The sequence below is a fragment of the Venturia canescens genome, chromosome 6 (assembly GCF_019457755.1).
Source record: "Venturia canescens isolate UGA chromosome 6, ASM1945775v1, whole genome shotgun sequence".
NCBI classification, from domain to species: Eukaryota; Metazoa; Arthropoda; class Insecta; order Hymenoptera; family Ichneumonidae; genus Venturia; species Venturia canescens.
In genome coordinates, this window is record NC_057426.1 from 922,828 (window position 1) to 937,106 (window position 14,279).

A 14,279-nucleotide genomic window follows, 5' to 3' on the forward strand; every position below is an offset into this window, starting at 1 on the left:
AAATAATTCAATTTGCGAATTGCCAAGTTATTCGTTAAATTTTAATTGTACTGGATCATCCATTGAATGTTGATTATTCATTGAATCCAAATAATTTTGTTTACATCAGTTTTCGTCTACGCGCCTTGTCGTAGACGCAAGTGAGTTGAATATTTTGAAAACTGCTCGAAAATTTCTCCGCCGGGCTGGTGCTCTCGAGATAAGAGGTTCTTATCGTCATTTCGTTTCTCAAGATACTTACATAAACGAGCTTGAAAGTGGTGAGGGAACGGGGACCGTTCGTATATTATCAGAAAACATGAGACAGTGATGCGGTGCTTAATAATACATTCGTTAATAAGATATTGCATTGAATTTCATTCGTCAAGATAACTTTCAACGTTAAATAATTCTCACGTATTGAATCAGAATCAGAATCGAATCGTTTCGGGAAAAATGAATTGCTTGAAAGTATCAGTGATCCAATCTGCGAGCACAGTGAAAACCGTGTATTGCCGTAGCGTATTATTGTCATCGGATGAATCAAGGATTCTTCCATTCAAATTTTTCAATCGATTTTTCAGTCGGCCTTTGTTTCAAGTATTGAAAAAAATGAAATGCAATTAATTTGCGGATTAAAATCATAAAAAAACATGTCAAAATGTGAATCGTCGGTGATATTCTCAAGTTTTACCGAATAAAACCCGCGAATGCCAAGTATACGCGAAGCTTGCGCAATCTCTCGTATTTATGACCAGCATCATTATCGTATCCATGTATACAAATATGTTGATTATCTAGTTATATATATATATTCACGTAACGCATACATGTTTTTCCTGAGTCTGTGGTTTATCACACTCGATTTCGTTCGTCTTAATCTTACACAATTTTATCCCTGGGAATAATCAGACTTTGGAGTAAATATGGAACCTTTTCGTGCTAGATAAATGCGATGGAGTCTCCTCCGCAAGTACTATCGTTGAATGGGGAGAAAAAAATTGATCAAAGATAATAAGAAGTTGGTTTTTGTTTGTTGGATTCATAAAAAAACAAATTTTGTGGAAATTCGCAAGTATCGCAGACGAAGCGGATCGTTGACGCGTGAACGAATGAAAGTAACAGTTCGTTGATCGATTCGCAAACCTGCGGACATATCAACAGTGAATTTTTATTCGATTTCATTGCGTCGTAAATATATATATTCTCGTGCTATTCGATTCCGCTTTCCGTTATCAACGTACACTCGTCACTATCACTGCCGCGTCTCTTAATTCGTACCAAGTTGTTTATTCACTCAGAGCAGCGATAATAGCGCGAATGAATTTCAAGTTGGAGATGGAACTTTTAAGAAGGAAAAATCTGTAGCCTCGATACTGGCGATGTTCTGTTTTTTCCTCTCACACGGAAAATTGTATTGGTTGTTCATGTGACTGTCTTCTTATTATTAATTCGATCACGCACCCGATTCATTCTCCTGCTACGATAGGAATAATGACTGCGCGTGGAATGCTCTTGAATATTCTCAGCATATGCGTGCGCATTCATAGCAAATAAGTAAAGTACAACGTCACTGAATGCAGAATGATTTGTTCGTTTTCTGGCTACAAACTTCGCCATGGAAACCCAAGTCAAGTATATTTCGAGCACCTGCAGAATTTGGCCAGTGAAATTCGTGGATCGAAGAGGCCCAAATACGTTTATTGAAAGGAAGTAACCGTTTGCGACCTCGTGACCCCAACGGTGAACCCCGGGGTGAGTACGACTGGAAAATAGCTTCGGTACGACACCTTAACGTTTGCTATAAGTACAGTACGATATATACGTTTGTATTGGTATAATGAAATTTCAGTTCCGTATTGCTGGCCCGAACAGCGAAACGAGTTGTGCAACTCGTTTTGCGAACGCCGCCCTGGCGCCTCGTGTTCTTGCTTCTTATTGTCTCTCGATTTATCCAGAAGCAACATTCTCCTCCGAGCTCGTTCGTCCTCCCTCCCTCTTCGACTAACTTTCTCGTTTGATAATCAAAATTCGACAATCAAGTTTGGCCGTTCCAAAATTCTATCCCACGAGGCGACGTTTCCGTGGCGGGACGTCCCATGATGCGACATCGCGGAACTAGTTTTTCTTCTTCTTCTTCTCCTTGCTTTCTGGTATTTTCGCCGTGACAACCGCGAGACTGGGCACATACGTATGATGGAATAACGGTTGCAGATATATTAGCTACAGCTAGATATATCTCTGACTCAAAGCCCAGGCGACTCTGTTCTTATTCGCTTCACATGAGTTCGTTTGAATTCACACGCGTACACATGATGAGTCTTATGACAGAGATTTATCAATTCAAGATGCCCCGTAGTACTTTCGTGCTTTCCTATTTTTCCTCGAACAATTAATGGAAATTCAAGCAGCCAACGAGAAAATATTGCATGAAATCCGATTCACTCCCTCAGGAACTATAAAGCACCTTAATGTATCCTTAATCCTTTGTAACCCTCGTGCGGATAGGCGAAGGAGAAGCAAGTCGAGTAATTGACGGAATAGTCTCCAGCATTATCTGTTCCATGTAGATTAACCGAAAAGTACTTGGACAAGGCTTCCCCTATGACCGGTGTCGTGGATCGATCCTTATTGGTCCAGAGTGTACAAATCACTGAAAGGAAAATAGTATCGGAACTGCATAAAATCACGGACGTTCACACGGGAATTTTCATTTTAATCCCGAGGCTTTATTCTCCACGAATGTAGGTATACAAATACATAGATTCATGGGTATATATGGTGTCATATACATAAATATAATGGAGCCAAGTATATCGTAATACATAGATGCTGCGTGTTTCTGGCACTAAAATATCGATACTTTGCCACTCGGAGGAGATTCCGCGTAATGTATTCGTTGCGCGAGGGGATCGGGGACGTGAGCAGGAGCGAGTGTGGATAGGTGAGCTCGAAAAATCTATCAGATCGCATCGATGGTTGGATTTCTTATACAGGGGTCCTTCCTCAAACCGACGAACGAACGTCTATGCGCGTATAAACCGAATGGAAATAAGGGCGGTGGGTCGTGGGGGGTTTTAAGAAGTGAGCAGTGCGTAACACAACGCTTGGACGAGGAAAAGTGCTCGGTGTACGTGCCCACCTCGCTAGCAAGACCCTCTCACTCTCTCGTGGGTCCTCAGGCTTAGAACATCGCTTACGAGGCCCGGGCGCGTACACAGCTGTTCCCCGAGGTGCGCTTGCCTTCTATCTACGTGGCCTGCAGATGTCCGGACTACCAGATTGGCCCTAGAGCGAGTCTTGACCGTCGCGCGGTGCTGCGAGAGTTACCGTCGCATGGGGCACTGTGAGAAAATACGATTCACCGGGTACACGTAGCCCGGCCGATATGCGTGTGCGTTATGAATACGTTAGTGTGCCAGAAGACACATACTCTCCCGGATGTTACGGCATCGGCTCCGGGAAACCAAAAGACCCCGCTTTTCGCGCGAGACACATTAATTATTATCGGCGATCAAAGGGAAGAAGCGAGGGTTCGGAGCGATTAGCCGAGCTGCACGTATATATATTCACTTTTGAATAATCTACATAGTTCGCGAAACTGGAAATGTCGATTAATGGGTGTGAAATCATTCATCGGATCCCTCAAACTTGGTGAAGGTTATTCGTTTGCCATGAGTGCTATGCCAAAAAAATGTTCCATAACCAAAAATCCGCATTTCCTGTTCAATCGTTACAGTATATTTCTTCGATCCTCGCGATGCCTGACCCTCGCATATCCAATATCTCGTAATCGCGATAAAAATCTTGTTAGAAAGCAAAAAAAACGATCATTTTGTAAGGTTGTTTAGAAACACGTGTTGTAAATAGTCGTACGTGCCAATAGCTACACGAGCTGAATTATCGAGAGTGGAACTGCACGAGATGTGAGCGAGTGCATGGAAGGCAGAAAGAAGCGTGTGTGTGTGGTAACCGGAAATCGAGATACGATTCCCAATTGGTCAAGCAACGATTGCTCGAGGGATCGAATGCACATTTGCCATGGGATCGGGCGAGGCACAAACGCAGATACACACGAACACTCACCCACTTGGGCAGGCTCTCACAAACACACCTATTAATCGATAGCTGATTATCTGCTCTTTCCCTCTTCCGTTTTTTTTCTCATACTAGTTCTCCCCGACGCTCACATGCAGCCTCGAGATCAATTTTCCTCGGTGCACCGATAGTCATATTAAAGAAAAGAAGACAAAAAAACGTATGTATTCCCGACAGCTTTCCGTGGCGAGAGAGTTTAGAAAACGCTGCAGGGTGCATCGGCACACCCGAGGGTTAAATGCGGTCTATATCTATGTATATATACAATATACACAAGAGTATAATATACATCGTCTCCTGGAGGCTCTCGATCGTTCCGACAAGGCCTGCGGGTCAAAGAGGTCCTTCGGAGCGTGCAGTTCTCCGTGGATCCTTAGCCCATCTCTTCGAGCTCCAATAATACACTGAGTCTTCAGCCCTTTATATATAAATATATATAGATGTATATAAAATCATTCATTTGCAAGGCTCACGCGTTCCTTCCTTTCCATCCTTCTAAATATGCATTATCCAATTTAGTCCGATTACACGGATCTCCGAAAGCATGGATGACCGTCCTCGCCCGGTTAAAGCCACTCTCGATTCTCAATACTTTTTGGAGTTCTCTCGACCCATGAATTTTTTCAATGGAGTTTTTTTGAGCTCCAAAAACAAAAGTGTTTTTTTAACGGAAATAGTTCGCATCCGAAGCAGCGGTCAAAACTCGCTCCCAAAATATCAATATTCAAAACATTTTCCTGAAAATGATATATACATAAAAACCAATATTGTGCATGAAAATAAGAAAGTTTGGACTCAGCAGAAATTTTGATTCATCATTTTTGTCATCGTTTGGATTTAGTGGTGTTTCGAATCCATAATTTTGATTTAAATGAACTGATAAAAATCAATGTTGATCGGGATGAGTATATACAGTTGTTTCAATAGAAATACATTTGTCTTTGAAATGCATGCGGTCAGGCAGCAGGCCATGTGTGTCAATTGGATACGAAGGCGTGCAGGAGGCAAAAGGTACGGAGGTAGGAGGAGGCTCGAAACTTGTTAGTAGCTGTCATCTGTGAGATAATGCTTAGGACCACCGCGTGAGGTGTGAACAGAAGATTTTCATCTGCCGCTTTTTGTTAGGCGATGCGATGGGCGGAAGCGAAACATCTTCCAGGACGATGTCCAATGTGTACGAGGAGGCGTGGTAAATCTTGGAAAAAGACGCTCGCGTTTGACGCTTCGCATTGTGTTGCTTCGGAAAATTGCAAAGAAATGTCTCTAATGTTCCAGGCGCCGCCGCCAAGCAAAGCTGCTCCAACCGAGTCGTTGAAGTATCGCTTGGCTCACACATGCTCGCATCAGCTAATGAGCCAGTTGCTATACGACACACCGTTTCAAGCGTAAGATATTTCTTTTACAACTACAGAGCTGTATACTTAGAAGACAACATTAGTGGCAGAAAAAAACGTGCAAAAATCGTGTGCCCAATAGATAAACCTGGTACCACACTTTCCTTCGTTTGTGATCGCTGCTCGATTAATTCAATGCTGCATAAATAAAAATAATAATTGTTACATAATTACACATACGATCAGTGTGCAAATAAGAGAGAAAGAGAGAGAGAGAGAGAGAGTGGGGGAGAGTGAGAAAGATAGATGTGCTTATAATTAGATGTTATCGCAGTTGAGGGCAGCTACAATCGGGGTCCATTCGAGATGAGCCGAGGAACCCAAAGGACCGCGTGACTACGGGATATCCATCTAGCTGGCCCTAACGATTCCCTCGGTGCAAGCAATTCATCAGCCAATGCACACCGATGCACGATCAGTAGATCATTCGCACCGACACTGCAGCATATATACTAGTAGCGGTACAATGCTTACGCGCGACGATACCAAAGTAACCCATATGATATGTATGAAATGTCTTCTGAAGCGTCTAATCTCGATTACTGTCGTCTCAAGAAGTACACTGTCGTATAAAGACCTCAAGATGAAGTGATAATTTTACGTTAACCTGAAAAAAAAACATCTTTTCACATGTTTTCTCAAATAAATTCCAAACAATTTTTTCGTCACCAAGAAAAAAGTCGATGAGAAAAAAAACAAAAATGTTCTATATTTGAACCTGAATCCAATAATTTTTCTTGTCTGAAATTATAACTCAAAGTCAGTGATACAAATGACACTTTGCAACTTATATAACGAGTAAAACGTCCCCAACAACAGAGAGGCATCGAGGTGATTCAATCGTCCTACAAATGGATCTTCTATGGCTAGATGTTAATGTCAGAGTTCGTGGCAAGTCGATAGGTCGGAGGAGTTGGCTGGGACAACAACGCGAGATATTCTGCACAGGTTCCCGGGTCTTTTACTTCCCCTCCCTTCTCCGAATCGGATTCAAACTGTGTACTGGCCGAACTCCAAGATTTAGCGAACCACGACCACCAGAGATCAAATAACCCTGGGTGCATCGACTGTTCGTGAGTATTATGCAAATTTATTATGAGACTTTAGACTTATTGTACCTCGCAACAGTTTTATCCTCAAACAATCGTAAAAGGTGCTGATAGAAATTAAATGTTTTGATGAAAAAATGATTGTTTTCAACAGTCACAAGTCTCCGAATTTCTAACATTTGTGAATAAGCTTGAAATTTTTTTTTTCATATGTGCTTCGATTCAACTTCCATATACATTAGTTTTTACTATAAGTTTCAATTAAAAATTCGATTTATAATTAACATTATAATCCTTTTACTACTTTTATGTGCGCCGCGATGGATTTGTACGGTGCGTTCCGTTCTAACATCATAATGTACTGCATTTGCAATGAGAATTTCTAATGGTAGTGTCCGCGTTTTGCCACGTTATTGTGCATTATTAGTAGAACTTTTATAGTTATAAGTTCGCAGTATATCAGAGCAGAAATTACTATCGTTAATACCATGAACTGTCCCATTAACAGCCCATTTTTATTGCTCTTCGAGTACAGGGTGATATTAAAATATTTATTTGCAGCTAATAGTGAATAATCAGTCCTTCCAACTTTTCCGTTGATAACGTGAAAAGAAAAATAATTGGAAATGGAATTTAATTCATTAAAATTTTGCACCTAATCCGGATTTATGCTTTAATACAATGCTGAGCAGATCCGCCGGACGCAAATTTATTCTTTTTGTCACAATGCAGCAAATGTACCTATTCATCAAAAAAATGAGAATGATAAGCTCCGATCGATCGAAGGTTGCTCCATTACTGCCTTCATAATTTTAAATCAAAATCAAAGATAATAAAACGAATATTTTTTTTTTTGATAAACTACACAAAGATGAGTTTACTAAGAAAATTATGAAAATTTTCAGACACTTTGATGTTACAGCAGTGCTTGTAGAAATTTGCTTTACCTTTACCGACTTTGCCGCTCAAGCCGTATTAGAGTTCAGTAATTAACTAGTGAAACTTGAGGAAATTTTAAAATTCATTGAATTATTAACAATCATCTTTCAGGTTTCCCGTGCCTTCGCGTACACAAATGGAATCCCCATTTACGAAGATCAGGGTCGTGCTGAAGAAAGTTATACAAGCATCTTCGATCATGCATGACAAGGAATGAGGAAATTCTAATCAGGTAACAAAGTTTAAACTTGAACGTGCTATATGTGCCTGGAACTTCCGGAATAAGGTTTCACGAGGCGAAACATATCCGAAGTGAATACTCTTGGCGATAACCAATTCCAGTTTGACGATGGGGCTAAGGTGATTGGAAATCACTCATCATTAAGTACACCGCTGTTCACCAAGGAGATCTCGGATCGAGTTCGGTCGTATGTATCGTTAATGAATTACTCGTCTCAAGTATAGAGACTTTTAAGACTAAAATAAAGTATCACATCATATACAGAAAGTTGCTTTCTTCTCAGAAATAGTTGTCATATCGGTGATGGTCCCGACTCCTTAAGCGAGAGTGGCGGACAGAAGTGAATCGTCTGGTAATAAAAGGGTGTCAGAACTGCCGGACACTACGAGAACGGTCGGTCCAAAATCCTGTGATTTTACATGTTGAAGGATCTCCGAATATCTCGGTACCCCGAGCCGGGACGGGGGTGCTGGTTAATTCGTCGACCCGGGTGCTCTTTACTCTTGTGGAGGCGAACGCGTACAGTAGTTAGGAAGAGATGAGTGAGCAGGGGAGTAAGACCGTGCACTCGTCTGACTCGTCGCAGGGCAGGGGGTGAAACGCCTCGACAATGCTCTAATCAAATGTCATGAATCAGCGACGGTATTATGCGCATCTGCGGTATGAATTTGTAAATATGGCTCCAGGCGAATCGAGTATATACTCGAGGAAGACGCCCTAGCCGCGACTTCTCGTTTTCCAGATGTACATATAGAGTCAAGACGAGGAATATAGAGCTGTGCATCCAGTCATATTTACAAAGTAGCAACGCTAAAGCAGAGAAGCTTTTTGAGTGCAAAAAGTGGCGTCTCTCACTTTTTCAGTTGCGAATTTGCCGTTATAACAAAAAAGCGAATGAAAGAAACACGCATATATATCCATGGCGAATCCCGTACTCTGAATGGTACTCGCGTATAAAGTATATTTTATTCGACCACACATAATCTCTCCAACAGAGAAAATACGAGTTGCGAGAGTTGCCAGGCTACGCGTATATATACCTACCACAGAGATCGTCCGGGTGGTTCACAAACTTTTAACTCCGGCTATATGCAGCTTCTGCTGCGCGTCTCGCGCTTCTCTCTATACAACCTTTTTTCCCTGAGCATTAGTCCGCGCGTTTTAACGGTCCGGAGAGTTGTTCGTCTCTCTGAGCACTGCATTCACATATATGCATACACCGCATGTATATATGAAGCACAATACTGCATAGAACAAATGGATAAAACCGCGGTATTATGTAAGACAGATATCGATATAGTCTCTCTTTGTTATAATCACCTTTTTCCATCTCGATTCTTTAAATTTGTATATTGAAGAATAATCCAAATCCTTTTACGCGTGTATTAGAATAAATTTTACTTCAAATTATTGCACGGATACTCATTTCATTTTGTATCCGTGCTCATCTATTTTTGGCAGAAGTTCAGTCAGTAGAAATCTGATTGCACGTATTCTTTCGGCTCAACAGAATATATGAGGAAGATGCAAGTTACGCGTTGTTCTCTTTTCATCGGAGAAAAATGTATAATCAACATTTTTTCTCGAAATGACAAGCATCCGTGAGAAAAAGATGAATCTGCTCATCAGTTGTCTTTCTCTCTCTCTCTCTCTTTCTCTGCATGGACCTCACGCAATTAGTAGAGCTCTCAAAGGTAATTCCAGCATCGGCGAATGTATCATGGTATTTGTTTGTTTGTTACATTGAAGTTATTGTCGTGGAAAAAGATAAAATAATTTGGCGTAATTACTAAAGTTCGCAGTGCGATCGTTGGAAATCATTCGGTTTTATTTCTGAATATATACACGTAAATGTGGATACCGCAATACAAACTGTGCATGCGGATGTGCAGACGGAATGTGAGTAGTGAAAAATCTTCCGATAATTACTCTCCAAGTGTTATAATTTTTCGTTCCACTGAGGAAAGAGTCAACGACGGATGCTCTCGATGACTCCAACGTATGATAACCCAAAAGTCAAGGACACTTCGATCGTGTCTCAAGACTTGTAATACGTGCGATTAAAAGCGATACAACACACTCGTGTAGCATTTTCGTATCGACTCTGCCAAGCGACAGACAGCAACTGATTTTTTTTTCAACTACAGTCACTAAGGAATGACAAAACTATGTCTGAGCTTCGCAGAATCGTTGAGAAAAACGAACTCTATCAAAACATTTTTATCGCATTAAACTGGATCCCGGTGCGCTGTTGCGTCCATATTGGGAATTTTATTACATAAAAACTGTTGATCGCCTCTCCTATGCGATAGCGGAGGTTATTAAACCTTGCGAAATATATTAATTGAGACTAAGCGTGCAGAACGAGGTAATGTCGAGAAAACAATGAAAAGGACGGCACCAGCTGAGAGATGTACTGAATTGACTCTTTTACACCAGCGCTGAAACGTGTAACAACTTTGGAAGCCGGAAAGCACCGTTTTCTTTGGCAAAAAATTTCACTTGTCATTGTTATTCACTGTTGCAAATCTCGAACTGGGACTATAAAAAGGGCTCACACAAATAAAAGTTCGTTATAAGCTTGTGAGAAAACAAGGGGGCAAAAAAGTGCCTTCCTATCGGGACCGTTCTATTAATAAAAGAATTTTTCCTCCGCCATGTTATCAACAAACCTCGGTACATACTCACAACGAGGAAGGGTTTTTCTCTATATTCAATTTGATCCACCCGTTATATAAAGCACACCCGCTTTGTGGTCGCATGCTCTTTTGATCTACCCCATAATTAATCCACCGCGAGGTAACCGGAGAAGCGTATGGGCGCATGGGGAATCAACTGCGAACCAAGTCCTATATATCTGCGCATCTATGCTTTTGCTCGCGTTTCTCTTTATTGCACCCCCGCAGTTTTAATTTACCCTCGCTCTCTCTCTCTCTCCCTCCCTCTCTATTACTGCCCCTTTTCCTCTCTGCATTCACCAACAGTACTGTATCGCGAGTTATTGAAAGGGTATCGGATGAGCACACAAAAAAGTTCCAATACATGCACACACGTACAGAGCCCAAAATCGAGTCGAATACGACACGCTGATTAACATTTTAATCACGCTGGGAGTCACGTGCGCGCTTTTCTATTGTCAATAATATCTCAAAGATGATAACATATAACGCACAACTCGACTGACACAAGTTAACAATCGCAGTACTCCATTGTGTCATTCGTTCCATTATTGTAAAAGTCATGCAAATTATATTTGTTTACGATGAAACTACGTCATGTGATAACGAGTCGAATCATTTCTACGTTGTAAGCGAATTATATTCTCGTATGATGAGACACAAATCACTGATCAACGGAATTCTCCTATCGAACAACAAAATTCGTTTATTCGAAAAAAAAAAAATTGAAAATCACATCTTTTTCCTTCTCATTTATAAACTGATAAATTTAAATCGATTTGTCTGACGACTCATGAATAATGAAGACGCTGAAATCGAGATAATTTAAATTCATTAGCTTTTATTACGGCAATGGAAAACAGGCTTTGGAATTGAATTGAATATCTTTCTTACAATAAATTTATCGAACGTCGAGTCCCACAGACAAACTGTATGAAATATTTTTGAGACAAAAAAATTTTATTATACCACCATCTAGATGAACATCTAGATGAACAGGTTACTTTACTTCTCTACAAGAGTGTTTGGAAATTCGACAGTGGTGAAACACCTTTCCTCGAAATCAGACTGCGAACCGGTGCAATAACTTTTTTTTAGTGACTTCAATAATACCAAAGCCAATAACAGAACCATTTCGTCGAAAGTGATGTTTTTCAGCGAGGTCGCGTTCGGTCAATGATTTGATATAATCTCGTATCCGACAGATGTTTGGTCTGATCTTGAACGACCGAGATGACAAAATGTTCGATCGAATATCGAAAATTTGCATTTTCGATGCAGCTGCAACCGAAGAGCGTCGAAAGGAACGCGCGTTAAAACTTGAGTATTTTTACGATGGGGTCAGAGGTCGCGCGTGTGGCACTGTCTCATCGGCGCCTCATCAACTTTTGTAGTAGCAAGCTTATACCTGAGCAGCCTGCCAATGAGCCTCTCCCTGGCACCGACTGGTTTTCATCGTACGCCATTTCATACACACACGCACACACACACATACCCACGATTCATCGGATTGGTTCGTTATATCCGGCGGATAGTTCGTTGTTACTGGTGAACGAGCTCAACGGTTATACATCGAAGATCAGTCTCAACATGAGCATAGACTCGCTGCACTGTCTACGATATTGCCTATTAATTTGCCCATTGACACGACTGACCTTTCATACGTATGAGAGGACACGGTACTAGGATCGCGAAGAAAATACATTGCGAGAAACTCCCAGGGATGAAACAAATCGTGTTATAGTTGGAGGCACATGTCGCTCAACCAAGTCTATTAAATATTCTGCGAAAATTGTGTGAATGATGGTGACATTTGAGAAAATTACAAACTTCCGTTACAACTGTTGTCAGTGTAAACGCAGTTCTCGGGACTTGAAATAATTCAATGCAAATTCGAACAACTTCAATATTTTGGCAACAAGTTTTTTTCGGTTGAAGAATGCGCAATGGAATTTGTTAAATTTGCGCATTTTCGTGCAAAAGTCGAGACTGTCGAGAGCAAGTATCGAAGAAGCCACAACGGTGTATGGTTCTTTGCGGAATAGATGTATATAAGTATTCGAGCGCGGCGACCAGACAACCCAAAATAGGGTGCCATAAATTGTCCATTATCTTCTCGGCCGGGTTAAACGCATTAAAGCGTCTTGAGATAGCGATGCACAAGAGAGACTGCTCGGTGAGTCGGGGCCCGTTTGTTGCCCCTTTCCTGTGCTCCTTCCTCTCTTCTAGAACGACCGAAACTCCTGTATTGTACCGTAAAACAGAGGGACGAGGTGCGAGCGAGTGTACCGGCCTGCATCAAAGATTGTGCCTCACGTGTTATCCGTAACTACTGCGCTGCACTGAAATCCACTGCATCGTTGCTTAGGTCGGTGGTGTTGAAAACGAAGCTGTGCAAACCTGAATGGCATATTTTGAATAAAATTTACAAACTCAAGATATTTCCATATGAAATTGAAAGAGAAAATACATGGAAAGCTGAGCTGCTTTGCACCGATAAGTGAATCCATATACAATTCTTCAACGTACAAAGCTTCGAGTACGTACAATTTCAAGAACATGCACATATTTTGAGAGCTCGACCAAAGGCTCAGCTATAGTCTTTATGCCCACAGATGTAATTTTCTACTGACAATGAGCATAGGAATAGCAATTCCTCGTTTTTTAATCCTCAAGCTTTTCTCGAGCGCTCGAGCCTGATCAAAGTTTGATGGGACAATTTTTTAGCGACTAAACGGTGGTTGGTTCGCGAGGAGGTTAAATTGTTGGCTCGCGTTCGAGGGTGGATATAATGTGAGCGACAGACGGTGGAGTAACGCGGGCTACAGATCTCCGATGCCGTTGTCGTATGGTGTTCGTAGGCCACACGAATAGGGAACACGGAGAAAACGCGTTTCGGAGCCAAGTCAAGGCCCGAATTTCCAATTACTCCACAATTAAGAAGCGATTATTTTGCATAGAGTTCTTGGTGGCGCGTCTCGTGACTTCTTGGCGAAAATGTTTGCGCCGCGTGTCACCAAGAAGTTACGCGAAGAAGCGCGAGAGCGGAGAGCAGCAGGAGCAAGAAGAACAAGGAGAGAGAGAGAGAGAGAGAGGGAGAGAGAGAGAAACAGCTTCTGCACAGATAATATTTTAACGAGCCTCGTAAACCGATTCCAAGTGTAGAGCAATCTCTGGTGATACTTCTGGCTTGATGCTCTCTTATACTTCGCTCGAGTGTCTTCTTCGACGATGTCATCGCATTTTCGCTTCACATCCCTTTACGCCCGGTGTCTCGCCGTTGGCCAGGTCCCTGCTCTTTTGCCAAGCTCTTTCTCTCAGTGTACCATTTTCTGAAGGACAATATTCTAGAATAGAAAGTGGGAACAAGGATGGTGGAACAAAGAGGAGAGGTGCGGGAGAAGAAGAGGGAGGAGGGGGGGGGGGGGGGGAAGAAGAAGGAAAGATACTCCCGGAAAAAGGTACTTAGCATATTCGCCCTCGAATATCTTTGGCTCGATCGCGTACAACGTGACGTCTCTCCCTCGGATCCACTCCAGGTTTCTCTCCTCCTGACTACTACCACTTTTCAACACACGAATACCCTGAAATTCAACCAATCCATGCACACCGTAGACCAACAAGGGAACGAGGGGGCAAAAGCGAGGAAAAAGGACGGAGCTATTGTGGCTGCTATCGCTTACCCCGCAGCCGGATTATCGAACAGAATAAATTTTCATGTCTCGTCGCCCAGATCGAACGACGATTTTATGCTCTTATTCTCCACCCGGTATATATACTCATTCGGCCTTCCTTTGTTTTCCAAACACGGATATACAAAGTCTATGGATATGCTTATTGACCATGATATTTGATGTGCATTTTTTTGTCACCTATTTGAAGACTCGCGGGTGTGCCTAGT

At 41.8% G+C, this 14,279-nt stretch overlaps 1 long non-coding RNA gene across 2 annotated transcripts; it reads left to right on the forward strand.

Moving 5' to 3' along the window:
* Positions 1–6,244: 6,244 nt before the first annotated feature.
* On the forward strand, positions 6,245–9,591 carry LOC122412127 (uncharacterized). Of its 2 annotated transcripts, XR_006261295.1 has the most exons (4): positions 6,245–6,544; positions 7,571–7,691; positions 7,802–7,887; positions 7,984–9,591. It is a non-coding gene; the product is annotated as an uncharacterized lncRNA (long non-coding RNA). The 2 variants fall into 2 exon arrangements; XR_006261294.1 differs by having other exon boundaries at positions 7,571–7,887.
* The last annotated feature ends 4,688 nt before the right edge of the window (positions 9,592–14,279 follow it).